Source organism: Acomys russatus, chromosome 1 (assembly GCF_903995435.1).
Source record: "Acomys russatus chromosome 1, mAcoRus1.1, whole genome shotgun sequence".
NCBI classification, from domain to species: Eukaryota; Metazoa; Chordata; class Mammalia; order Rodentia; family Muridae; genus Acomys; species Acomys russatus.
In genome coordinates, this window is record NC_067137.1 from 80,845,224 (window position 1) to 80,872,490 (window position 27,267).

General features: G+C 45.2%; 1 protein-coding gene across 1 annotated transcript in view; it reads left to right on the plus strand.

Annotated features, from left to right (window-relative positions):
* Positions 1–11,510: 11,510 nt before the first annotated feature.
* Positions 11,511–27,267, plus strand: part of Frmd6 (FERM domain containing 6) — a 60,992-nt gene continuing 45,235 nt past the window's right edge. Inside the window, exon 1 of the mRNA XM_051147197.1 lies at positions 11,511–11,650. The gene's annotated coding sequence lies outside the window, so the exon portion shown is untranslated. The remainder of the gene's footprint in view (positions 11,651–27,267) is intronic.

Consider the following 27,267-nt stretch of genomic DNA (forward strand, 5'->3'; position numbering starts at 1 on the left):
CTCTGCCTCCTGTTAAGCTTGGCTTCCTGACCAGCACTATGCAGGGACCCTGCCTACGTCCTGTACCTAGCCACTGGCAAATAAAAGCCTTACTTGTCAATAAATGTTCCTGGTTGCCCAGGGGTTTGCTTTGTTTTGTGAAGTATATTTAGGTTAAAAAAAAAAAAAAAAAAATTCAAATGTTCTCATTCTCTTTAATGTTTTAAATATGTTTTTACCGTGAGACAGCATGTTTTAGCTTTTGAGAATACAATCTCTTCCAATGACTAGGGTTTGAATCTGGCTTTAGTAGGTTCAGGTAGGGACGTCTTGAGATCATAGGTAACTTTACTTTTTTGTTTTTACTTTCGAGACAGGGTTTCTCTGTGCACCCTTGGCTGTCCTGGACTCACTTTGTAGACCAGGATGGCCTTGAACTCACAGAGACCCACCTGCTTCTGCCTTCCCAGTGCTGGGAGTAACTTCACCTTTTAAAAGAGTGGTTATTAAATTAGAATGCACTTGTTGGGAGGCATAAGAGCTAAAGAAAAAATGCTCAGTGCCTGATCTATAATGATAATCACTCCATAAAGCAGCCACAATTGACCGCTTTCACATTCTCATTATCTAGAAAACACTGTTTTCTCGAGAAGCCACCACACGTTCTGTTACTTTGGGCTGAGTGTGGTGGGACACACCCTTAACCCCAACACCGTGCAGTTGGTAGACACAGGAGAATCAAGCGCTCAGCATCTTCCTGTGCTACCTCAAGGCGGTAGAGTGGGAAGCAGTGTCGACCACTTGACACTCCGCCTTAAAACAAAGACAGTAACCCACCAAACCCATACCTTCTAGGTTGACCAAGCTTTTCATGTTGTCCACTTTGTATCCTTTTTGTAGTAAGTGTGGAGGGCGCTGACTGACAGCTCTGCCCAGCCCTCTCTGGAGGACCAGCGCCCTCTGCCATGAACTGGCCTTGGGCTTGGGTCAACTCATCCACTGACCTCCAGACCTGGTTTTCTGTCTGGCTTTGTGCCAAGGCCCATTGTATTCCCAACTGGAAGTTACTGCATGAAATGCTGACTTGTGTTGAGGATGGCTCAGAAAGCCCTTTTTTTGGGCCAGCATCTTCCTGTGTTGGCAAGACACAGGAATGGATCTGTGGTTTAAAAGTATAAAATGCCATTTAGTATGGTAAGGTCCAGTGTGAGGCCATCCAGGTTAAAGGCCAAAATGTGGGACATGAGACCTGAAAAGTGTCTCAGTGCAACAAGGTCAGGTGCTCGTTTCACACATGCATTGCATTTCTATGTCCCCTCTGCCCCACCCCGTGCGTTCATCCAGAGAGAGTGGAGAAACAACATAAGACAGAGGCAACCATAGGGAAGAAAACTTCAGAATCATTTGGAACCGTTTCCCATACTCATAAATATGAGAATACTAGTTACAGTTCATGTTTTAAAATAAAATTTTAATTAGTTAGCCAGAAAGTCTGTATGAATATGCTTCCGATGAGGTCAAGAATAAGCACTTTAAGTAAAACTTATTACATCAAAATCCTTTAAAACCTGACTTGACTCATTAATTGCTCTGCTCCTGCTTAATATGTAAATGGCGTCAAATCTGTTGTGAACTGTTCCTTTATTTAAGGAGCGTAGTTTTTGCTATAAATATAAACACTTCTGAAGGGTAACCAGAGTGATAACGCTGCCCAGAAATAGTGTCTGAGCTAAAGCAAATGGTATGCCATCAGCAGAGGGCAGGGCCATTGCAACTGTTTGCCACCACAGACCCCCAGGGCAGTGTATCCCAGAGAAATGGAAGAAACAGAGCAAGGAAGGCTCGCACCCCTGTCAATCAGCAGAGTCAGTCACAAATCCATAGGGATTTCATATGACGTAGGAGTTAGTAGCAAAACTAAGGACTGAATTCACACATTGATGAATGTAATCCATAGGTCCCACTGCGTTTTTTTTTTTTTCACATCCATTCCAACTTAACACCCTCCCCTGCAAATCTCCCAGAAGAGTTTAGTAGTCTTTTCTTGACGTTTGAGGATAACAACTATGAATTCTCCAGGATGTTAAGAGCAGCAGGGTAGTCTAGAAAAGGTAGAAAATTTACCAAATTGCATTCCAGGGCTAATGACTGGAAGGTCATGATAGCCTGGCAGCCGAGGCTAGGGTGTCCTCATTGTGCCCCCTGGCCTGAGAGCCTCCCGAGGAGGGTGGTTCTGCATTGCTTGAATTCTTGCTGGAGACACTCTTTGCTGGGTTACTTCTCTGGGAGCCACAGCTGGCACCAGAGGCTCTTGTCACATGCGGAATTTTACAACACCCCTCCCGTAAGGCTGCACAAAGCCAGAGGAGCTCACAGCACTGACTTGAAGGACTGACAGTTTTCCACCTGTGACTTGAACAGTCAAATTCTCAGACTGCGGAGGGTTGTGGCGATTCAATATGGTGCTTCTTAATCCCTTCCCTTCAAGAGCTCGGCAAGCCTGAGCTGTCACAGAGGAAGCAGTGTCAGCAAGCTCTGCTTGCCAAATGACCTCCAGTGATTCTTTGTAATTATTATTAAAGAGGTCCACCCATTGGAAATGGGTTGAGAGTTTGTCCCCAGCCCTTCCTGCTCCATATACATACGTGGGTTTAAATCAGTGAGTGGGCAGACACCTTGGGTAATTTTCCCTGTATTCTGATACATACATAGCTTTCTGCCTGAAATCCTCACTCTGCCAAGAAGGTAGACACTGAGTGTTACCTGTTTGTTTGCTTGCTTTTTATTAAAACTAGATGTTTCTATTTGTACAGACAAAACTGTTCTCTTTTCAATTTACTCAGGAATTCAATTATTAATGAGTTCTTCAATTTGGGGTAATTTGCTAATATTTTCTTATTTGTAAAACAAAATATATGGTGGCCCCTATCTCATAGTATTGCTGTTATGGTTAAATAAGACAATAAACCTAAGCACAGTGAACAACCGACCATAAGTGCATCACATTCCTGAAAACCCTTTCCCTTGTCATTCACTCAACAAACCATTTTCTAGCCAGCCCACCTAGTACCTATCTACAAACTGTCTCCTTCCAACGTCCAGAATGGGCAGAACAGTTGGGATGAAATATATTCATTTATATAGGTACATATGTGTGAAATACATAACTGTTCAACAGCCTGTGTCAGAAGAGCAAACTTGGAAGTGGGAAATAGAAATTGGGGTGCTCATATGTCCTGCTCAGTCTATATGCTCTCAGCTCCAGCACATTTGTGGAAGTGTTGATTAAGGCTCTGATTCATTTATACATAATTAGATTGATGTGGCAGTTTCTAGGGACCAAATGCAATTATGGTATTCACCGAGACACTGGTAGTTTCCGTTTCATTATCTTTAGTTGAACAGCTTCTTATTGCTCAAATTAATAATCAATTTTGATTATTTTATTCCATCACAGGAAATTAAAAATAGACAACCCTTCCTCACCCTGACTTGGCTGCGATGATGTAATGGCCTTACTTTGTGATAAAAAGAATGCTAATTACTTTTTGGTTTGTTTTTGTTTTCTAAAACGGGATCTTTCTGTGTAGCCTTGGCTGTTCTGGACTCATTTTTATAGACCAAGCTGGCCTCGAACTCACAGAGATCTGTCTGCCTCTGCCCAAGTGCTGGGATTAAAGGTGCGCACCACCATACCTAGCACTACTAATCACTTTTTTTTTTTTGGGCTGGAGAGACAGCCATGGGTGCTGGGAACCGAATTCTTACATTTCTGGTTGTGAGCCTAGCTAGCCTTTAACAGCTGAGCCATCTCTCCGGCTCTACTAATCACATCTTAACACATCTGCTTCCCCAATGCTTTTGCCCTCTAAAAGGGGGTGGTGGTAAAGCTGTGGTGCCTGTGCATCTTTTTTTTTTTAGATTTATTTATTATTTATACAGTATTCTGCCTGCATGTGCACCTACCCACCACAGTAAGACACTGGATCTCAATACAGATGGTGATGAGCCACCATGTGGTTGCTGGAAACTGAACTCGGGACTTTTGGAAGAGCAGATGGTGCTCTTAACCTCTTTGCCATCTCTCCAGCCCTGTGCCTACTTTTTGTTTGTTTGTTTGCTTGCTTTTTTTGTTTTGTTTGTTTTTGTTTTGTTTTTCGAGACAGAGTTTCTCTGTGTAGCCTTGGCTGTCCTGGATCTGCTTTGTAGACCAGGTGGGCCTGAAACTCACAGCGATCCACCTGCCTCTGCCTCCCAAGTGCTGAGATTAAAGGCGTGCCTCACCACACCTAGCTAATTTTTGTTTTTTTAAGACAGAGTTTCTCTATGTAATATCCTTGGCTGTCCTGGACCATGCTGGCCTCGAACTCACAAAGATCTACCTGCCTTTGCCTCTCAAATGCTGGGACTACAATTGTGTACCACCATCCCAGCCTGAACACTTCAAATTTTTGACTTATTTAGAACTCACTTGGCATTAGCCTCAACAAGGCTGTTGGTCATAAATGGCTGTCAGAATCACTTGGAGTTTGTTGCTATTACTTTAAATCAAGATTTTTAGCCTTGTCACCAGTTCTTACATGGTTCAGATTCACTGCCAGATTTGGGAACCATTGTCAAAAGGAAATCAGCTAATAAATCTAGGTAGGAATCAGACAATATTTTCACAAGATAATTTGTCATACTTTTCATAACTATTCTCAGATTTTGCTTTCATGAGATCGTCAACATAGTTAAGTATATAACATGTATGTTCCTTATCATAAATGCTAGAGATGGCTTATGATGAAAATCTAGAAATAAGGAAAAGTATTAGTCATATGAGTGTGATCAGTATAATTTATATAATCACCTTTTGATAGCTCTCAATGATCATTTTAAAGTTTAATTTTAAGTGATTGGGATATGGCTCAGTGGTAAAATGCTTACTTACTATGTACAAGGTCCTGCATTCAGTCCCTAGAAACAAAGTTAATTTTACACATTTAGCGGTAGCTTCTTGCTTAACATACAAACTGATCTGTTCAACACATCTCTACCAAACTACTTTGTGTGGTCCAAAAACATGAGCTTTGCCTTCAGCGGCTTGGCTGCAAGCTTCCTGCAAGCTCAATCAGGGTCCCCAGATGGATCCCACCCACCTCCACCCTAAAACACAGGCACATTGTTCTACCTTCCTTTTAGATTTTAGATTCTCAACCAGAGGTGAGAATTCTTCATTGTAGGCACAGTCCTTTGTACTGTAGAATGTTTAGCCATGCCCCTAGCCTCTATCTGCTAGCCTGATCCCTGTCACCATGGCTAATAGCACCTCTCTAGGCATGGCCAAATGTTCTCTGAGGACAAAGGACCACCAGAAGTGGCAAACTATGAACTTGAAGATGCCTTTGTGCCACAAATATCTTCCACACTTCAAGTGTTAAAATACTTTCAAGGCAGCAAATCCCTCCATAATGGCAAAGGGTTGGTTTTCAGATTTTTCTTGGGTTTGAAATGAGGACAGCAGAAGCCACAGGGGTTTAAACACTGTAATATGTGACTTTTTATTAAAATGAGGGTAGAAAAGAAGATGGCCCTTCCAGCCCTTGGTCACTGGAATTATCTCATCCATCAAGCATATGGCACATGCATGCTTTGTCAGATTAGCAGCAGCAGTTATGCAGACTAGGGAGGGACCTAGGAGATGGAGACATGTTGGATATTTAAGGCAAATAGCTCAAATGAAAAGCTGAAGGTTGAGTCTTTTTTGTAGTTGGGCTTTGATTTATTTGAGTCCTGTATACCAGATATGACACTACTTCATAATTAAATATCTGCTAATGAGTCAACAGTGCACGACGGAGAAGGATACAGAGAAGTCTTGAGGTGGAGAGAGTGACTGCACCTGAGAAAATGCCTAACCAGCTCTGCACTGGAGGCAACAGAGCAGACGCGCAAAGAATGTGAGCTCGTATTTCCTAGGAGTTTTCTGTAAAGACCCTGGACATCTAGAAATGAGGAGAACAATGGTAATTTCTTCAAAGAACTACGTGAGGATTCAGCAAGGTTACGTTTACAAACCTTTTCTATGACTGATGAGCAAAGAGGAAGGCTGGGCTGACCTGAAGAATGGCAGGAGGGAGGGATCTGAAGAGAGCTAGGAACTCGGCTAGCAAGGGAAGGGGGTGGGAAGGTGAGGGGAGAGGGGAAATGGGGGCAGAGATGCAGGGAGAAGGAGGCAGGGAAGGGGAGGGAAAAGAGAAGGATGAGGAGGAAGAGAGGGGAGAGAGAGCAAACGCTTTCGGGAAACATGTAAGTAGTCACTGTGATAGGAAAGCAAGCCAAGCAGGGAAGAACACGAAGCTGACCAAGCATCCGTTGTCTTGGTGACGTGACTGACCAATCAGCTCATTGGCTTGATTTTCTTGGGCTTCTTCGGTGACTTTAAAGCAAAAAGCAGGGAAAGCAATGATCGAGTTGATCTTCATTTTTAGGTTGTTAGAATAGCTGGATTAGAAGGTCAAGAGCCCTGGCACACAAGACTACCCCAGGGATTAAACTGAAAAGAAACGAAGGCAAAACCAAAAAACCAAACCAAACAAACAAAAAACAACAGGGACTAAACTTGAGAGCCCGGGGAGGGGCTTGGGAGCTACCTTGTCTGGAGAGAGAGGGAAAGGCAGGAGACAGTGGACAGAGTGATGGCAAGGACTCGGAGGTGGAGCCACTGGGGCTAACTTCACATGGAAGAGGGGGTGCTGTGCAACTGGAAGCAAGGCCACTCACCCCCTGCCCACACCCGTGCCCCACCCTGGCAGAACTCGAGCCATCCATCCCATCAGCATGCTTTGTTAGCAAAGAACCCAGCAATTTGTAACTACGCGTAGTAAAACGGCGTCAGCAAGCATCGTCGTATGTGGACAGGCTGTAAGGCGACTAGTTAAAAGCAGAGGAAAGGCTGAGGGTGGAAACACAATCTGTCATAAGGAATATCAATTGATACAGGGTTCTAGTCATTCTCACATATCTGTACTTGAAACACTAAACATTAAGTGAGCTGGTTGACATAAGGCATCCTATTAGTGCCAGTCAAACTCCCTGTAACGGGACATACCTTTCCCCTACCAACCTCTGGGATATCTGCCCAAGAAGCATCTCACAAAATTTTGTTTGGCTTGGTTTGGTTAGGTTTTTCGAGACAGGGTTTCTCTGTGTATCCTTGGCTGTCCTGGACTCGCTTTGTAGACCAGGCTGGCCTCTGCCTCCCGAGTGCTGGGATTAAAGGCGTGCGCCACCATGCCTGGCTGAAAGTTGAGAATTTAATGAAGATGTCCCAAATTATTTTTCTTATCCAGGAGGGCCTTGTTTTATAACCCAATTGCCAGGCACCTTGGGGGCCACCCCCTCCAATAGCTCACTTGTACTTACGCGTCAGTATTTTTTAAGCACCGAAAGCCAAAGTTTCATAGCAGGATTGTTATGCTTGCAGCCTATTCAAGGTGACCGAGTTGAGAGGCTTTTGTGAAGGCCTCTCAACAAATGGCACTGTTGCTGGTGCTCTCTCAAAAATGAGCATTCGCCCGGGCAGAAAACACAAATTCTGAACAATGAATCTTCCTCTTTCCTACTGTTGTCCTCATTCATTCATTCATTTGCAGGAACAAAGTGATAAGATGTCATAAAACAGTGAGTAAAACCTCAGTGGCCAAGAGACCGACCTATCTGTTATCATCTGTGACTCCTCCTATGGCAGACAGCAGACAAAGATAGGGCATGCCTGAAGCACCAATAAGGCTGAGGAGTCAGTGTACTGGCCAGACTCCTGCATCCTACCACCTCTCCTTTCATCTAACTCCAGGTGGAAGTGCGACCCACCCCTCAGAGGGGTGCGTTTTCTTTCAGCTTTTCAGAGAGCAAGCTAGGAATGAAGAAGAGCTGAAACAGAGTTAGAAGAAAGGTTCCGTAGATCGGGCCAGGAGGACCCTGCCCAGGCCTTCTTTCCTGCAAAACTGTGGCCCAGGGTGGAGGATGCTCTGAGCTCTAGGAGTTGCAAGTCACAGTGGGTGAAGGCAGGAGGGCTACCTGAAGGGACACTACTGCTAACCCAGGGGATTACTTGTCTCACAGGGAGGCTGCCCGTTTGTACATAAGATACTGAGAACAGTAGAAGAGCTCACTGCAGAAAAAGACAGAGCAGAAGTAGAGATGGATTCCCCCACAGCATGAAACTCACTACTGTATGACATTTGTGTCTATGTAAGGGATCTTAAAAGACCCAGAGGAGTGTTTCGGTTCTTCATTCCTCGGTCGCTCTGTCAGTCCTCAAGAGCCAGAGGAAGGAGAACTGCCACAGTTGAAGCTAGTCTGGAATACACAGCAAGACCTTGTTTAAAATAAACAAACAAAGACAAAAAAAAAAAAACAAAAACAAAAACAAAAAAAAACACTAAACCCAGAAGCCTCTTGATTTTCAGGAGTAAGCTGTAAGGCAAGGCATGCTTCTGTGACCCTACCTGAGACATTTTTAACCCCTGACCCCAAGTATTTCTTCGCTTAATGTGGAGGTATTAAAACTGTACCAAAGCCAAGGTTATAGTCCAGACCAAGAATACAGTCATTGCTAGTTCTTTTAACTTCTGTAACGATCCCAACATGCTGGCAGGTTTCAGAAGGACTGCCAGAACAAACTGGACAAACCTCTGTTTCCGGGGTGTCTAATGTTCTTCCTGAAGGCTCCTGGCCTTCACACTCTTCCTCCACAGCAGCCGTACCTCAGCACTGAGTCTGTTGTGACTCTTTAGCAGTCCGCCTATTCTTCCGATCTGCTGTAAGATCCAGGAGTGGCTAGCCCTATGCCCCACTGTTAGGATTGCTTAAGACACCCATGGAACAGATCCAAAGAAAAACAAAACTAAAAATATATCATCTGATATTTAAATGTCTCAGAAAAAGCAATAATTTAAGATGTGCAGAATGCCACTGGTGAAGTTTTCCAGTCTAGAGAAACGTCTCATCGTACTAGTAGAAATAAACTAGACCCCAGCATCAAAGAATTAACCGTGACCACACACATAACTGTGTTCCTCTTTGTAAGGAGCATGTTAAGAACTGTGTCCTGGGATAAGAAACACACCCTTGCCCAGTCTCCTTTCTGTCTTTAGTGGATTGTGTATGGCTTCCAAGTGGTATTTTATGTTGCAGGAGTTTATAAAACTGACTTAGAAAGTTTGAAATAGTTTATAAAATGTACCATGTAGGAGCATGGTTATTGTGTTCTTCTCGCTGTTAATACGAGTGTTATAATTCAGAAAAAAAATTCACCACAATCTAGGCCTGGACAGTAAGTCCAGTCTTAAATATCTTTTTAGTTACAAAAAGCTATTTAAACTATTTTGCTCTTTGGGTTGCCTAAGTGTTTCTTAATTGCAGTTACGTTTCACAGTCTGACAATATGTTATTTTGTTCTTTCTCTGGTAGATTTTGGTATATGAAACCTGAAAATAAATCATATTTAGGAACTCTTTCCCAAAACAGCAATATGTTTCTCATTTACCATACATAGTAAATGCTGGTCCATTCACTAGACAGCAATTATTACCGACGAATATCCAGTTTGCACCATCCTGAGTACATATAAAGAGTGAGAGGAGAAAAAGTCTTTTGTGTACAGGCTCAGGCGTGGAAGTCAGAGACAACTTATTACTCATGGCCTCCAAAACGGAAAGGCCATTGAGGGGGTGTGCTGGCTGGTTTTATGTCAACTTGACACAAGCTAGATCATTTGGGATGAGGGAGCCTCAATTGAGAAAATATCCCCAACCATATTGGCCTTAACTGAATTTTCTTGACGGATGATTACTGTCAGGGGGCCCAGGTCGTGTGTGTGTGTGTGTGTGTGTGTGTGTGTGTGTGTGTGTGTGTGTGTGTGTGTGTGTGTTGCCACCCCTGGGTTGGTGGTACTAAGATACTGTAAGAAGACTAGCTGAGGTGGGGGTCAGGGGTGGGGGTTGGGGGGGGGGGGGGGGGGGGGGGGGGGGGGGCGGAGCACGCCATTACTCCCAGCACTTGGGAGGCAGAGGCAAGTGGATCTTTGTGAGTTCAAGACCACCTTGGTCTACAGGTGAGTCCAGGACCGCCAAGGCTACACAGAGAAACCCTGTCTCCAAAAACAAAACAAAAACAAAAGAAAGAAAGCTGAGCCAATTTAATAAGCAGCATGCTTCCATGACCTTTACATCAATCGGCTCCAGATGCCAGGTTCCTGCATTGAGTCCCTGCCCTGATTTCCCCCAGCGATGGAGTGTGGCCTGAGAGTTGTTCGCTGAAATAAATCCTCTGGTTTTGGTCATGATGTCTAATCACGATAGAAACTCTAAGACAGACGCTAACTGTCCCAAGCATCTGTAAGGAACTCTAAATTGACTTTCTTCCGGTATGCAAACAAATCACACAGATAAGGCACGTGGATTCAATCAACAACAGACAGCTTTATACAGTTGGATGGATCGAAAGAAGAGGACAATTTCAAAGCTAGCTTCTATGGGTATCAAGGGTTCTTTCTCAGGTGTCTGCACCTACCTGGGAAAGCTAGACACACAGAACAACCCATCCCTGGAGCAGCAAGGCCCACAGAACGCCTAGAAGCTTGTAGCCTCGTGGCCAGTTGGGGTCGCTCTCCCTATGCTGCCAAGCACAGCAGCAGGTACAGATGGGCGCGGAACAGAGAAGCGGACTTCACTTCTCCACCTATCAAAGGGAGCAATGAAGCCTCCATTGCCCTGCTGGAGTCCCTTAGGGGTAATGAAATAATTTCCTGGTGCTTTTTGCACCACTCACCGCCACGCGAGCGACTTTCACTAAGGGCAAACATCATTTTGAGGGCCACAGGCAGCGGCTGTTTCAACCTGGAGAGACAGACTAAACGGGGGCGGACGGGCTTGGGCGGCACCCACATCCCACATGCAGGATAAAAACTGTGATGGTGAGGTGGGCGCGGGACAGGGGGAAACCGAGGAGTCACGAAGTTTCCTCCACCTGGGGCTGCCTCTTCTCGGCGTGGTCGCCCCTGTTAGTTCCAAACTATCTAGCCGGAACTCCAGCTCAAACAACCCCTTACTAGCCTAGTCCAGCGACTAGGGGATGCGGGGACAGAGCCGAGAAGGGGACCATTCAGATGGTGGGGGCAGCCGACAGTCTATTACCCTCGCGCCCCGGCCTCTTTCGCATCGGGAAGGCATGCAAAGCCAGAGGCCACTCTATATATGCCACTCAAGCTCGGCTTGGTTATCCGGGGCTTAGAGGAGGAATGGCTTTCCCCGCGCTCCTTCGCTCCCAGTACTCTTCCCCCCTCTGTGACTCTTGGTTGGGTCCGGGGCAGGGCGGAGCCGGGAGGGTAGTGCTCCACCTGCGGCCGCGATTGTCTCCCTCCCCTCCGCCCCTAGCTCTCAGCTTCTTCCGGGGCTTGGACTCCGCCTCCAACTCGGTGTGGGGCGGGGCCTCGGGTAAGGAGGGCGTGGCCTGGGCGAGCCGTGGGCGTGGGCTCGAGGGGGCGGAGCGGAAGGCGGGGGCGGAGGCGGGGCAGCGGCAGCGTAGGTCTGGCGGCGGCAGTAGGGCTAGAAGCTGCGAGTAGGCTCGGCGCCGCTGGAGCAGACGCCGGTTCCGAGTCGGACGCCTGGCGCTGGCGACTTTGGAGGTACGCGCAGGAGCGGGCGCTGGCCTGCCGGTCCCCTTTCTGGAACGGTGCTCCCTGGCCGTCGCTGTGCCCCCTGCTGGTCTAAAGTGCGGTTCCCGGTAGTGCTGCTTTCCGAGTCTTTCTTCTCTCTCACGGGGCTCTGGGCGTCGGGCACCGGGCGGGCAGGTCGCCTCTCCGCGAGTCCGAGCTCGCCCACGCCGGGGCGGCAGGCTGGGGCCCCGGGGCAGCTGCGGCCGCGGGGGAGGCGCGGAGCTGGGGGGCCGGGCGCTGCGTTCCTGTGCCGGGATCTCTGGGACCCCGGTTCGAGGGGCGCCTGCCTGTAGCGCCCCGTCTGTGACTAACTGGCATGAGCCGTGAGCCCTGTGTGCCGGAGCGATGCGCGGTATTGCCTGTTGTGCGCGCAGGCCAGGCAGCCAGCTTAGGGAAGGCATCCAAGCGCTCCCGTCCGGTGTCCCCGCCAATGCCTACTGCGGGAAACCCCGAAGGAGGCCTCGGGGACACACGAGTGGGGAGTGCGGCCTGCAGAATTTGGGCTTCTGGAGGAACTTAACGCGGCCAGGCAAAGGAGACAACTAGCCTCCCCTCTGGGAAGGCTGGGATGTGGACAGCTGGGGGCCACCCGTGTGAAGTCTACAGGATTAAAACAACACTTCGAGTTCCAGGATGGCTTAGCCTAATGGTGGAGCGCTTTCTTAGGCAGGGATAAATGGAGAGCTGTCAAAACAAGCACATTTAAAGTTGAAATAAAAGCTGGCGCAATTTTCAGGCCGTAGAGTTGTGTGGCTTGTGCCGGAAAAAATACTACCTCAGTGCCCCTTTTACACCTTTTTGAAGTTTGTTTGTTTATTTATTTATTTAAGCAACCAGTCTGTTTTGCTTAACATTGCCCTCGGGAGCTGTGTAGTGCCCACAGCGGGGAAGGAAAACTTAAGCAAGGGTTCTCCGCACCTTTGAATGTGGAAGGAAAGTGTACCTTGCCAGATTTTCCACGCATGAGTCCCTCCTTTCTTAGGACCCGGTGATGTTTGTGTACTGGTTTTCTAAGCATCTACTTATTTAGTTTTTGCACAAAATACCCCCTGTTGCCACAGGGTGTAGTTTGGGGATTAGGGAGCGCTTTTGGAGAAAGCTGCTAGTGGCTTCATTTTCCAAGAATGTAAGTCATTTCCTTTCTGTGGTTTCAGGGAGTCGATATTTCACAGCATCAAAAACTCTGGGGAAAATTTTTCCGTAATACATCTGTCATTTAAAAGGCTTGTGACTTTTGGGTTTTCCTCTTTAAGAACAGTGCATAAATTTAGGCCCAGCATTGTTAAAAGGACAAAAACAAAGAGGTTTTTTGCTTTTGTTTTTTTGTGGGTTTTTTAATTGTTTGTTTGTTGTTGTTGTTTTTATCCCGAATCTAGAGTATTGAGACTGCTGTAGAAAGTTTTAACAGCCGAGACCTACAAATGGCTTGCAGGATGAAGAGTGGGGGAGGGGAAGCGAGCAGAAAGGGGCTGGGAAACAGATGCCTTGTGCTCCGGTCCTTTGTAGTAAAACTTGTAGCACCTAATCATTTTCCTTGGGTGTGGTTTTTGAGAAATTACAGTTTTGTGTTAAAAATGAGAATACTCCACTGTTGGACGCAGTTGACAGTGAAATGTGGGGGTTTTAGGGGAGGGGGTATGTTTGTAAACATACTGACTTCATATTTCATAGTAAGGTAGACCTTTAGTAGATTATTAGTTGGAGGGGGTTCCCCAGGGGATATCCCGTATCAAGTTATCTGCAGGATATCTTCTCCAGAAAGCAGGCTAGCTGTAATAAGAACTCTTTGCTCCCACTGACGAATATCTGCGATCTGACGCTGATGAGCCACACTAATCATCGGCAGTTCTTGCAAGGCTCAAAACATTTTGAGACAAGAAAATGTTTGTGTTTTTCATCTCTTCCTTTTCGGGGTTAGCCAAGGGGTAAGACACCAGCTTCAGGTACGCAGCTTGAGTGCACAGATTTAAGACACCCCGGCTTTGCATGAAAATGCCCGAGCACAACACAGACAGGCAAAATGCCAGTATGCTATAGGTTTTTAAAAATCTGTCATTCAACCGGGCTGGCTGAATTGGGGGTTGTGGTAGACCAGTCCACATTTAACTATGCTTATAAAGCTTTTGGCTTTCAGAACTTATGACATAATGGGCTGTGTAGCCTTTTGTGGCAGTTGCTTGGAATGCAAGTTTCAAATGGGATTGTTTTTGACTGAGCTCTCAGGTTTGGAGTTTTGTGTAAATGACTCCTGTCTCACAACTAACTTTCTGATAAAGGAGTTCTTTGTAGTTTTCAACTTGGATGGTAATACATTTTGATTTCTAAAGCTGTTTTTAAAAAAAAAAATAAAACCTGCAAACAATTATTTTATTACATGAAAGCCAGTACCAAGAAAAGATTAATTCAGTCCAGATGTAAAAATGTATGTGAAATTTAGATTTGGATGATCTCAACAAGTTCCCCTTTTGTTGATGAGGCTGCCTGGATCCCAGATGGCATCCGCAAATTATCCCCTGGTCCTGTTTCTGAATTGAAGTCTGCATTTCACGGGCTTTCTCCAAAGTCACTTTAATGTTATTTTAAATCTTCTAAAGAATAGGAAGTTTTCTGCACATATGCAAAGAGGGTCATCTTCCTGTTGTTCCTAACAGAAGCCTCCTCTTGCCCAGCACAGTGCATGCGGTTTATTCTTAGTGTAAAAACAAGAGGCATATAGTATTTAGGTAGCTAGCCTTAAAAGGTTTTGGTTATTGGGTTCAGCTTTTCTTTTTCTTTTTCTTTTTTTAACAGACAACAAAACAATTTCAGGTGTTTACAATCTTCAACAGAACTCAGCTCTAAGAGTTTGTGGCTTCAAGTGTATTTCCTTAACTAGCCTCAACCTTGTGTCCCTTCTTATTCCAAACAAGCACAATTTAGAAGATTGGTTTGTTTGCTTGTTTGTTTGTTTTTAGAGACAAGGTTTCTCTATGTAACAGCCCCGGCTGTCCTGGAACTCGATTTGTAGGCCATGCTAGCCTTGAACTCCCAGAGATCTGACTGCCTCTGCTTCCTCAGTGCTTGGATTAAAGACCTGCACTACCACACTCTGCCAGACTGATGTGTTTTTAACCAATACTCCTAACACCCTAGTTAAAAGAACTCAGGTGCACATTCCAACCAGGTGTCTTTAGGAAGTCTTGTGTGATTGTGGGGCTTTGGGGGAGGGGGACGTGTTTTGTTTTGTTTTGTTGTTGTTCTTTTTAGACTTTTAGTCTTACTCTGTAACTTTGGCCATCCTATGTAGACCAGGCTAGCCTCAAACTCACAGAGATAAGCCTGCCTCTTTCTCCTAGTGCTAGGATGCTAGAATTAAAGGCATTAGCCACCTCACCGGAGATCTTTGGGAAGGAAATTTATTGGTAGTGAAATTTTAATTAAACTGTATCTTTTCTAAGTCTAAGCAGGAAACCTGGAATTGGCAGCTTCAGTGGCTAAACTCTGATGGGAAGGGGATAGTTGAGAGGGCTTTTAAATTCTCACACAGTCCTGGAGAAGAAGCTTTGCCGATCTATATAAATAAGAAGAAACAAGCTAAAGGGATAATCCCAGAGGAACGAAGCAGCAGAATATGAGCACCAGGTTACATGGAGAACTTAAACTTAGAAGGATAAATAGTGAAAATCAACACTGAGGTAGGGAGAACTTTTTACTTGGAAGTAGAACGGAAGAGAATAATATCTCTCTTAGCTGGGCAAAGGGCAAATTTGGAATTGATGTGCTTAGGGCCTGTATACAGCCTGGGATGGGGCTGCCAATTGATTGCTGTCCTTGGAAACCTTGCCTCCCTTAGTGTTGACTCACTAATTTGCTGTTCAATAACGTGTAGAGTTGAATGCCATTACTACTCACCCCCTACCCAGCCCGTTTTACAGAATGGAAACTTTGTCTGTGAGCGCTAATGATTATACATACATTTAGCTGGTCTCTAGCATTTGGGAAAGCTATTAACACATGGCTTGATAAAAAACTGTGGAAGCAAGGAGTTCTTCAGCAATAATAATGGCTGACACTATTGGAAGGTTTGGGATGGAAGCAGGCATTTTGCACATCTCATTATCGTTCATGATTTTAGTGGTGTGATCACTTCTGCTACAGATTTGTATATATGGTCACTCTATGCATCACGTGGAGTGATCCTGCAATAGATCGTATTGGTCAAAGAAAGATTACAGACCCTGAGTAGCAGGAAGAAAGTAACTGATCTGACAGCTGCCTGTGTTTGCTCGGGAAGAGAAAAATGTGTTGAAACCAATTCACAGATGAACTAACTGTAGTCCTGAGGAGAAGGCACTGTTTATTTACCTGAGGCTTCCCTGGCATTGTCTAGCTCAGCATTTTCTTGCTTTTCTTTCCCCACCTGCATAGCCATTGAGGCAGAGTTCAAACAGTAAGAAACTGAGGAGAGATTCGGGCATTACCCAGGTGATTGCATAATGTGCGCATAGGACAAGATTCTGGTTAAAAGCATCAGCTTAGATGAAGAGTCTCCTGGGTGTATTATCCTGGGGTATCCTCAGACATTTTCCAGCGCCCTTATTGATTTGTATTTTAAAAAATGATCTTTTGTATTAGCATCCAGCCACAGTTTCATGTGTGAGAGCTAGTCTTCCCCAAGGTAAAGCCAACTCAGGAGCTGGCTCTCTGGCCGAGGTAAATGAGGTATAATTAATATTTTCTCTACAGGAAACAGCTTGTGCCACACAGTTTCAGCGGCCGGCTGCCTTACTCTCACACCTTTTGGTCCTTGCTGTTTTCCTTTGCATCTGTTGCTCGCTCATTATATATAACCAGAGAAACGTACAACTCAGGATCATTGGCACAAAGTGATCTGGTCCAAGGATGACCATTCTTCTGACTTCTTACCTAATTAGTTGGTTTTACTGTGTTCTTAGATGTCATCTAAGTGCGATCAAATATACGGTGTTCGGTATTTTCACCTTTTGGGGGGTTGGGTGGTGTGTCTCCTTTAGCCCAACAATGTCATGCGGTACATACAAGTGATTGTAGGTAGTGGTGGGTGTTTTCTTTTTATTTCCATTCATATGTCCATTTCCCCATTCTGTTAACGGACAGTTGGGTAGTGTGGGACTAATACGCAGTGACTAATCTTTTGATGGTCCCCCCCAAAATTCTGAGAACTTCAGAACTGAGAGTATAATCTTAAGATTAAAAGCAACAAAAATAACTTACAAGAATAGGCACTAGGCCTGGAGAGATGGTTCAGAGGTTAAGAGCACTGTCTGCTCTTCCAAAGGTCCTGAGTTCAATTCCCAGCAACCACATGGTACCTCACAACTATCTATAATGTGATATGATGTCCTCTTCTGGCCTGAAGGTGTACGTGTAAGCAGAGCACTGTATACATAATAATAATAATAAGTAAATACATCTAGAAAAATGTTGCTCTTCCAAATGATCCTAATTAAAAAAAAAAAAAAGAATAGGCACTAGCAACAGGAACGCTGAGGGTCGCCATGGAGCTCAAGCCTGATGGAGTACAGTTTGAAGTGTCTTGCCTGGACAGCGCCAAACTGGAGCTGAGCACTGAAGCTAGGGAAAGGGGCCTTCGGTGACCAGTCAGCCAACCCGTCATGTTTAGTGGTGGGATGAGTCATACCAAGGCTCATCCTAATGACCGTGCCATGGCGGAAGCTTCCTGGGACCTGCTGTAGTCCAGCCAGGAGCTAGACAGGTGGGGCTGCTTCCCAGCACAGTGCAGGGTTTGCCCCGCAGGGGGAAGAAGACAGGGCTAGAATCCAGGACTTCTCATCCTAGTCTGCGCCTGGAGGCTCAGTGCCTGCAGAGTGATTTCCCTGTTCTGATTCACCCCACGGTGCTGGGTGGCTCTGCTCAGATTGCCCAACTCTGTCACACCAGATCTGTAGCAAGCCGCAATCTCAGCTCCTCTTCCCCCTTCCAGAGGGCCCTCCACACTGAGCTACTGGGATTTTTTTTCACTTTTTTCCCTCTTCCCCCATCTCATCGTCCTCCTGTCTAGGCTGCCCAGTGAGATGTTGGACTGACTGCAAATGCTGTGTGGGTATCTGTTTTTGTTTTGTTTTAATGATTTATTCATTTAATATGCGTTAGTGTTTTGTTTGCGTGGGTCTTTGTGTGAGGGGGTCTGATCCCCCTGGAACAGGAGTTATAGATAGTTGCAAGCTGCTATGTGGGTGCTGGGAATTGGACTAGGGTCCTCTGGAAGGGCAGTTGGTACTCTTAACTTCTGAACCACCTCTCCATGGCGCCCTGTTGAGTGGGTATCCTGAGGACCCTGTTAATTTGTTGTCTTATTGATCTCCTAAGTGGTCTAAGCTGGCCTCTCATTTCAAAAGATGGTTCACTGAATTCCTGCTTTTCCCCTAACACCGTCCCCCCCCCCCCCCCCCCCCCCGCTTCCTTCCCTCCCCCCCCCCTCCACCACGCATCTTCTTTCCTCCAGCAAGTACTTCCCGGAGAAGCCCAGGATTGTAATCTCACTGAGACCCCCAATGGATAAAACCGAGAGCTTGCCAAGAATGCAGATACTTTCTCTCAGGTCTCCCTGAAGAACAGAGGACATTTTCATGGTTCCAGACAAGGCTTAACACATCAGTTTAGGCTCATTTAAAAAAAAAAAAAAGTGCTAGTGGGCCAGGTGTGGTGGCACACACCTGTAATCCCAGCACTTGGGAGGCAGAGGCAGGTGGATTGCTATGAGTTCCAGGCCAGCCTGGTCTACAAAATGAGTCCAGGACAGCCAAGGTTACACAAGAGAAAACCCTGTCTTGAAAAACAGGTGCTCAGTAAAATTACAAGCTGAGGGGTATTAGAGTTAGAGGAATGTGTAGAAAAGAGGCAGGGAAGTGATAAGATGAGGATTTTTGCTTGGCTTTTCTGAGACAGGGCTCCTATGTAGCCTGGCTGCCCTGAAACTCACTCTATAGACCAGGCTGGCCTTGAACTCACAGAGATCTCCCTGTGTCTGGCTCCACAGTGCTTGGCTTACAGGCTCCGGACACCGCTGATGAGGCTGTGTTTTTAAGTTTTTAAGTTGTCATATATTCATTTTATACAGTGATAGGTTTCAAAAGATGCTTTCATTGAAACGTACCGTGTGATCTGCCTGTGTTCACCCCCCCTCCCTCATGCCTTTATCCAGCTGCTCTTCTTGCTTCTGTTCACATGTCCCACATACTCACATACTAAGGATTTCATGTATGTATGTGAAATCTAGGAGCCACATATTAGAGGAAATGTGGCCGCATATGTCTTTCTGAGTTTGGGTTAATCCCACTTAGTATGGTAATGTCCAAATACCTGTGATTCCCTGCAAATGATTTAGTTTAAGATTAGATAAAACACACACACACACACACACACACACACACACACACACACACACACAGGGGGTGGGGGTTGGGGGGAGCCTACCAAATTTTATTCATTCATTCATTCACTCATCTGCTGGTTGACTCCTCAAGGAGCTGTCATCTTGAACAGTGTCCCTAGAACAGTGACTCCGATTCCACCAGGTGGCTTTGGAGTCACTCCCTGGAGTCCCCACTCTGCTGTTCTGCACTGGGTGACTGGAGAAATTACTTGCACTTTGCATTTCCTTCTCCTCTGTAGAGTGATAGGTGACAGAGAGATGACCTGCCCACAGGGTTCCTTTGAGCTTGGGCGGAAATGGTGCCTGCAGAATGCCTGGCCTGGCTTTTGACGTGCAGTAAGCAGCTGAAGAGGAAACTGCGTGTGGGAAGATGAATAAGCTTCTTAGAAGTCGCCTTTGCAGGAGGATCGCTGTGAGTTTGAGGCCAGCCTGGTCTACAAAAGTAGTCCAGGACAGCCAAGGCTACACAGAGAAACCCTGTCTCAAAAAAAAAAAAAAAAAAAAAAAAAAAAAAAGTCACCTTTGTTTACTACTAGTTTGTGGGATGGATTTTCCTCTCAGGAAAAGCAGGCAACAGAGACTAGTACTGGGCAGTTGGTGTGGCTGCAGGAGGGGCCTTTTCCACTGACCACTAATTGATGGGAAGAAGTTTTCTCAGTTCTCTCCTAATTGTTTTTTTTCCCCTCCTTTTTTACAGATACCAAAAAAGTAAATCCACATACTAAAAATCTCTTTATGGTCATTAATATTGGACAAATTATTTTCTGCCTTAAGAGTCGCAAAGGACCCTGCTTTCTGCTTATAGACCCTGCCGAATTTCCCATGAGCCCTTTTAAGGAAAGCCCTATTACTGGTATGAGCAGTTATTTAACACACACACACACACACACACACACATTCACACACTCACAGAGTTTATATACTGTGGCCCAAACCCCTTAATGACTTTTTGTTGTTGGGCCCAAAGTTTAAGATTTTTTTAAAATTCATTTTTGTGTATACAGTGCTCTGCCTGCATGTACACCTACAGGCCAGAAGAGGGCATCATATCATATTATATTATAGATGGCTGTGAGCCACCATGTGGTTGCTGGGAATTGAACTCGAGACCTCTGGAAGAGCAGTCAGTGCTTTTAACCTCTCTGATCCTTCTCTCCAGCTCCAAGTTTAAGATTTTTAAAACCGTTCATTCAGAGGAAATTAGTAGACAGAAATAGGAGGGTGCATTTAAACCAAAGGGAATTTAGCCTAAGCACACTGGGAAAAGACACATTTACATCTAAACAGCAGATTACATGCTCAGCTATAGTCCCGGATGATGTTCCTTGGGAGAGGGGCGCTACCTCACATGACCTGTTCCCCTGTGGACTCTGAAAATCAAAGACTTCAGTAAACTGAAAACTTCAAATGTGTACACTAAGCCCAACAGAAAATAGGTTTGTTTTGAAGTGTTCAGAACTGTGCCAAGTAATTGCTGCAGTGCCTGCCAAAGTATTACAAGTCTACCTGGGCAATGGAGTGGGATTAGCTGTTTCTAAGTAAGTGCTAAGTTGAGCCTCAGTCATTAGTCAAGCAGTGGTGGCCCAGCGTACAATGTCTGTCCCCAGCTGTGGATGCCAAGCCTTTGGTGGGTAGGAAGCCAACCTGAGCTCCATCCTCAGTAACTTCTCTGGGGGTGTGGAAAACGCCTCGAGTGTTAGAAGAAAATGAAGAAGTTAACACGACAGAATGTTTAAATTCAGTTCTTCATTTAGTGTAAAATACAACCGGTACAAGCCTCTAGGCTGTGTTGTTGGCTCCAGAGATATGTAAGTCAGCAGAATAGGAAAAAAGCCTGCTGTTATGTTTGTCTATTAAGAGGCGAGCGATAAGTAAAGTACATCTTAATGTGTTTAGAAAAGGTCATGAAAGCGGATCACAGTGGCGCATGCCTATAATTCCAGCACTCAGGGAGGCAGAGGCAGGTGGCTCTCTGTGAGTTCAAGACCAGCTTGGTCTACAAAGTGCGTCCAGGACAGCCAGAGTTACACAGAGAAACTCTGTGTTGAAAAAAACAAGAAAAGAAAAGGTCATGAGTATGAAGCAAAAGGAGACCAAGGGACATGAGGGGTGCTGGTCCAGTTTGGTGGGGACACTACTGACCAGGTTAGGCTTATGTCTGCTAAGTTCACAGTGAGTTGAGAATGCTGGGAAATGAGCATGTGCTGAAATGCGCCTCACTTACTGAACAGCACAGCTCAGCCTCACCATGCCATGGAGAGTGTGAGTGACGTCTTGTGCTCATATGCGCTGCTCCGCACCAGGAGAGAGTGTTGTCCTGATCGTCACTAGCCCAGGAAGTATCAAAAACCAAAGTGTGAAACATGATTTCTATTTTTTTTTTTTTAAGATTTATTTATTAAGTGTTTTGCCTGTATGTACACCTGCCTGCCAGAAGAGGGCACCAGATCTAATTATAGATGGCTGGGAGCCACCCTGTGGTTGCTGGGAATTGAACTCAGGACCTCTGGAAGAGCCACCAATCCTCTTAACCTCTGAGCCATCTCTCCAGCCTATTTATTGTATATCAATTTTACATTATAGCCAAAACCAACCAAACAAAAACGAAACAGCAACAGCAAACGCTCAGATTATCTATAGTGTAATTTAGATAAGTCTTGTTGGAAAGGTGACTTGAAGGAACCGGAAGTTGGTGAGCGCCATGCAGAAGTTCTGAACAAAGCATTCCAGCGCTGGTAGAACATGTCTGAGAATAGTGAGCAAGGAGAAGAGCAGAGGAAGCTGCAGAATCCTGGTGACTCATGAGGTGTCTGCTGGGCCCTTGGAGGGACTCTGGTTTCCACTCTGAGTGAAGCAAGGAGCCATGAGGATGTTGAGTGGAGTGGGGAAGTGCTTTGGCCTGAGTCTAGATAGAAAGAAGTGCTGGCTGTGGGGGAAATTTAGGGGTGGTCAGAGGTAGAAATGGGGTGCCAGTTAGCAGGTGTTGTCAATTATCCGCCTGGGGAGAAATAGGCAAGACGTCTGTAATAAACAGTGGTTTTCTGACCATCTTAGGCATCTCAGATCAGGTGACAGGGTAACACCGAAGCATTTGGCTTCCTGGGCCAGTGCCCAGGATGGGCAGGATTCCTGGGAGCTGTTCTGACTGCTGTGTAACTTCCAAGGGGAGAAGCTGAAGAGGAGGTTGGCTGTAGAATCTGGGTTTCTCTGTGTAGCCTTGGCTATCCTGGACTCACTATGTAGACCAGGCTGGCCTCGAACTCACCCCCTGCCTCTGCCTCCCCAGTGCTTGGACTAAAGGCGTGCGCCACCATGCCTGGCTGCTTATAAACATTTAATATTGGTTGTGTATGTATTTTAACATAGGGTGGGATTTCAGAAATGGGATTGTTGGGAGCCATGAGAGCTTCAATGTCCCCCACCCCCCAATTATTGTTGGCAAGACCCTGGTATGCAGATTGTATGTAAACACATTTGTTTTTCAAGATTTATTTATTATTTATACAGTATTCTGCCAGCATGTGCACTTGCCCACCACAGGAAGGGACTGAATCTCATTATAGATGGTCATGAGCCACCATGTGGGTCCTAGGAATTAAACTTCGGACCTTTGGAAAACCAGACGGTGCTCTTAACCTCTGAGCTATCTCTCTAGCCTGTAGATACTTATTTTGAAATAGGAAAGCCACATGCAGTTTCTTTCTTTCTTGGTTTTTTGTTTTTGTTTTGTTTTTTTCAAGACAGGATTTCTCTGTGTACCAGCCCTACCTGTCCTGCACTCACTTGGTAGTCCAGGCTGGCCTCGAACTCATAGAGATCCTCTTGCCTCTGCCTCCTGAGTGCTGGGATTAAAGGCGCGTGCCACCATGCCCCTCTTTACTTGCAGGTCCAAAGTTGCAAGTTGAATGTCTTTGGCTAAAGACTGTACCTAAAAGCATTTTGCGTAAGACTTTATTTTTTTCTGACCAATGGTCAGTCCTTGAGGTCAATGTATGAGCGCTTTTATTAGGAAAAGAGATGTGTGCTTTCTGAAATAATAGGATCTGGGTGTCCAGGCTATGCCTAGGGCTCAGCAGCCTGGAAGTCCTTGTTCACAGGATTAGGGCTGGGGGTTCTCAGCATTCAAGACCAACAATAAAATTCTCTAGTGTTTGTTCTATACTTTGTTAATGGTTTTCATGATGATCATTATTTCTAAGCATGTGATTAAGCAATTTTCATAATTCTGTATTTTATATCATAATTGGGCACCAAGAATTTTCTCTTCCTGGAATTACCTTTAAATTATAATGCTAATTTTATGTAATACTGTCATCAAAGTGAATAGGCATGTCTCCGATACTAATCATCTTTTCTTTCTCTAAGCTTATTAAACACTAATACTTAGGCTTTGATCGTGCAAGGATTGTTTTTGGAGCATTAAAAGCTTAAGAGTGATCAGGAGAGTTAAGACTCTGTTACACGTATTTGAATATTGTTTGGTAATAAAATATTCTTTAGAGAGTCACTGATCATGGAAAAATGCTGGAATGGACAAAGACTCTTCCTTGGCAGTGGGTTGTGGCACATGTTTTTTGAACAGTGGAGCAACCACTGATTATAGCCTTTTTCTAGTGAGTGCACTGTGGTGTAGGCATCTAATGTCAACATTCTCTTAGGTACTGCTTTGTCAACACTTTTTTTATTACTGTTTCGCTTGTTTTTTCAGCTGGAGCTTGCAAGTCACTCTACAGTTAGTTAAATGGTTATAATTGACTTGTAACAGAGACACACACAAGGCCAGTGTTAAATGATGCTCAGTGCAGTATTTTCCATGGTGGATGCTGCGGTGTGCCGAACTTTAAGCATATTTGAAATCGGCGTTAAGTCTCTTCTGTTGGGGACTGTAGGATGCTATCCAGATTTCTTAGCACGGATTTTTCATGTCAGACCAAAGTTATATGCCTGAGGCCCACGAGCAAGATTGGGTGCAGACATAATTTAGCTTTTAACACATTTATTTGCCAACGTCTAAAACTTGGGAAGTTTGGCATTTTAAAAATTGCATTTTAATGCCTTTCCTTGAAAAGCCAGAAACCCTGGCGGTGTGACCTGTTGGCAGAATGTAAGAATTTCCTCCTTTGTGTGGACGTGAGCTCTGCAGCCCCATGAGCCCAGCAGAGAGCCAGCGTCCACACCAGCTGGAGCTGCGCTGTTTGATCACGCTCCACCGCAGCCTGCTCAGTCTGGGAGGCCGCACATTTGCCTGGTGTGTGTCGTGGCTAGTTACTTCTTCCCAGTGTCATTTCGGAGCGCCTGAGGTCTAGTGAAAATGTCTTCCCTCTCATCCTGTCTGACACATTAACGCCATGCCTCTTCCTCTCCTGGGTTCTCTTTCCAGAATCCAGGCTCTGTGCTGCTGCTCTTCACAGCCGAAACCTGGCACCTGCCACTTTGTGCAGTCATCTTTGCGTGCCTTGCCCAGCTCACCCCCACCCCCGTTCATTTCTTGAAAGCAAAGACCATATAATATACTAGTATCAAGAAAGTTTACTTTAGATTTACTAGATTAGCTGTTCCGATTTAGTTTCTAGTATGTAGAACCCTATCATTACAGTAAAATGGTATAGAACTAGAAAATGGCAGTCTCGTGTAAAATGTACCTCAGATTGTTCTTTCTCGGCGTATTTCCCCGTCCTTTGTCATAATCTGCTTGAGCATTCATTCTCCAGTGAGTCAGTTACTTTCGATGCTCTGTCCTATTGTATAGATGTGTAGCGTTTCAAGATGACTGAGTCCTTACTGCTTACCACTTGGGGTGCAGGAGTCTTTTAATGATCTGGCTGTCCTAGAACTCACTCTGTAGACAAGGTTGGCCTCAAACCCTAGAGTTCTGCCTGCCCCTGCCTCCCGAGGTTCGGTTTTTTTTTTTGTTTTGTTTTGTTTGTTTGTTTGTTTTGTCTCGCTACGTATTCCTGGCTGGCCTGGAACTCACTATGTATGCCAGGCTAACTCTGAACACTATGTATGCCAGCCTAACCTTGAACTCACACATCATCTGCCTGTGTCTATCTACCTCCCTGAGTACTGGGATGAAAGGTGTGTACCGCCATGCCTGGCCCTGAAAGGTAGATTTTTAAATACTAGACTACAGAATCGTTTAGTTTTGAAAATTATTGCTAAAAGTGGTGGTACACCTTTGATCCCAGAACTCAGAAGGCAGAGGCAGGCAGATCTCTGTTAGTTCAAGGTCAGCCTGGTCTACAGAATAAGTTCCAGAACAGCCAGGGCTACAGAGAAAAACCCTGTCTTGAAAGGAAAACAAACAAAAGAAGAAAAAAGAAAGGCAAGGAAAGAAAGAAGAAAGAAAGATCTTAGAGCCAGATGCTGAGTGTCTGGGAGCCCGCAGAAGTAGGGGGTGCCACAGTGATCAGGCGCTGAGCTCCTCCCCACCGTATCTGTTGTCCAACAGCAGACTCAACATAATCAGAACGTAAAAACACAGCCTGTGGTAGAAAGTTAATGAAGACATAATCTCTGTAAATTTAAAGACCAAGGGGCAGAGGTGTGAATGTTCAAAAAAGGAAAAACAATTTTCCAAATAAATTTCTTGCCAGGTGTGGTGGTGCGCATGTTTAACCCCAGTACTTGGAGGCAGAAGGAGGAGGATCTCTGTGAGTTTGAGGCCAGCCTGGTCTACAAAGCAAGTCTAAGGACAGCCAGGACTACAAGAGAAACCTTGTCTTGAACCACCACCCCCTGAAAAAAATTTCAAATTAAGAAATAGCCTTTTCCCCTCCCCCCCAGAAATGTTGAGTGCTTAGAACTTACAGTAAATTCTAATTAAGTTCACTTAAAGTAAAGCCTTTCTAATTTTAAGAGTTTATTTTCTGAGCCTACTTTCATTTTAAATATCTGAAAAAGGGACATTTAGATGATTTGTAACTCACTAACTTATTTGCTTTTACAGGTCCCTAGAGACACGTTAAAGGAATAAAATCTAGTCTAGAAAGCTAATGGAAGTGGCTCAAGACAGTGTGTAAAATTCCCTTTAATAGCACCCTGGATGTCTGCTGACCAGGACTGTCTCCTGAGGAGTACAGTGTCAGGAGCCTGCAAATCAGAATGTGGAGACAGAGATCTAAATTAATACATTTTAATGTATAATCTATTTTCTGCTGAATAGACTTTGAACTAATATTTTAAATTGCCTGAGAGACTGGAAAGGCTGTGAGATTTTGAGGGCTTGACAAGGGCTCTGCCCATGGGTCAGCCAGGCTGCCTTTCTGGGGACTCCAGTCCTGGTAAAACGCTGTGGCGGTGACTCTTGTGGGTGTTTTCTGGTGTTGCACAGTGATGCTGTAGGGCGGTCTGTGTGGCTTTCTTTGCAGGTAGGCAGCAAGCAGCTTGGCAACAGATAGGTGCTCCTGTCCTCCCCTTCTTGACTTCTTCCCTGCCACCTGGAAGGAGTTCTTGACCTGTGTCCAGCAGTGTCACTGCTTTACCGCGTCTGAACAGTGTGAGGTCATTCAACTGGCGTTTGGGTTTATACTTTCAGCACATCACTCTGTGACCTCCTGACCCATAAGTGGCAAAAACAACTACAGGGTGTGTGCTCTATCCCAAGGCTGACATATGAGGAAAAGCTATGTGATACGTATTCAGCTCTTAATATTTACATTTGCGTTAAAAAAAAAAAATAGAAATTTTGTTCCTTAAATATCCAAAAGGCCCTAAGCAGAGACTGAACTTTTACAACAGAAATTATCTATGGCTGCTCAAAGTAAGATCAGGAATCTTGAAATGCCTGATACTGAGAATGCTGTCTGACCAAGCTTTTCCTGGGGAGCCACACACATCTCCTCCCCCCAGACAGAGGCCCCACCACAGACCAAAGCACCAATACTACCAAAGCTCAACTTGGTAAACCAATAAGTTATATTGGGGTCCCTTACAGTAATATGGGTGAGGGATTGCTTACAGGAGCAGAAATGACGGCAAAGACAGTTGCAGCACCAAAGCCCACCCCAGCATGGGTGACAGTTCACAAAATCTGGCAACCTGGAAGCAAAGTAGATCTCCTTAAGAGCAAGATGTAGTTACTGCTTAAGTTTTCTAAAGACTCTAAGAGCTGAGTCTGAAGACTTCTAATAGGAAAAAAAGCTCTAAGGCAGAACCTGCAAGGAGTTAAGTG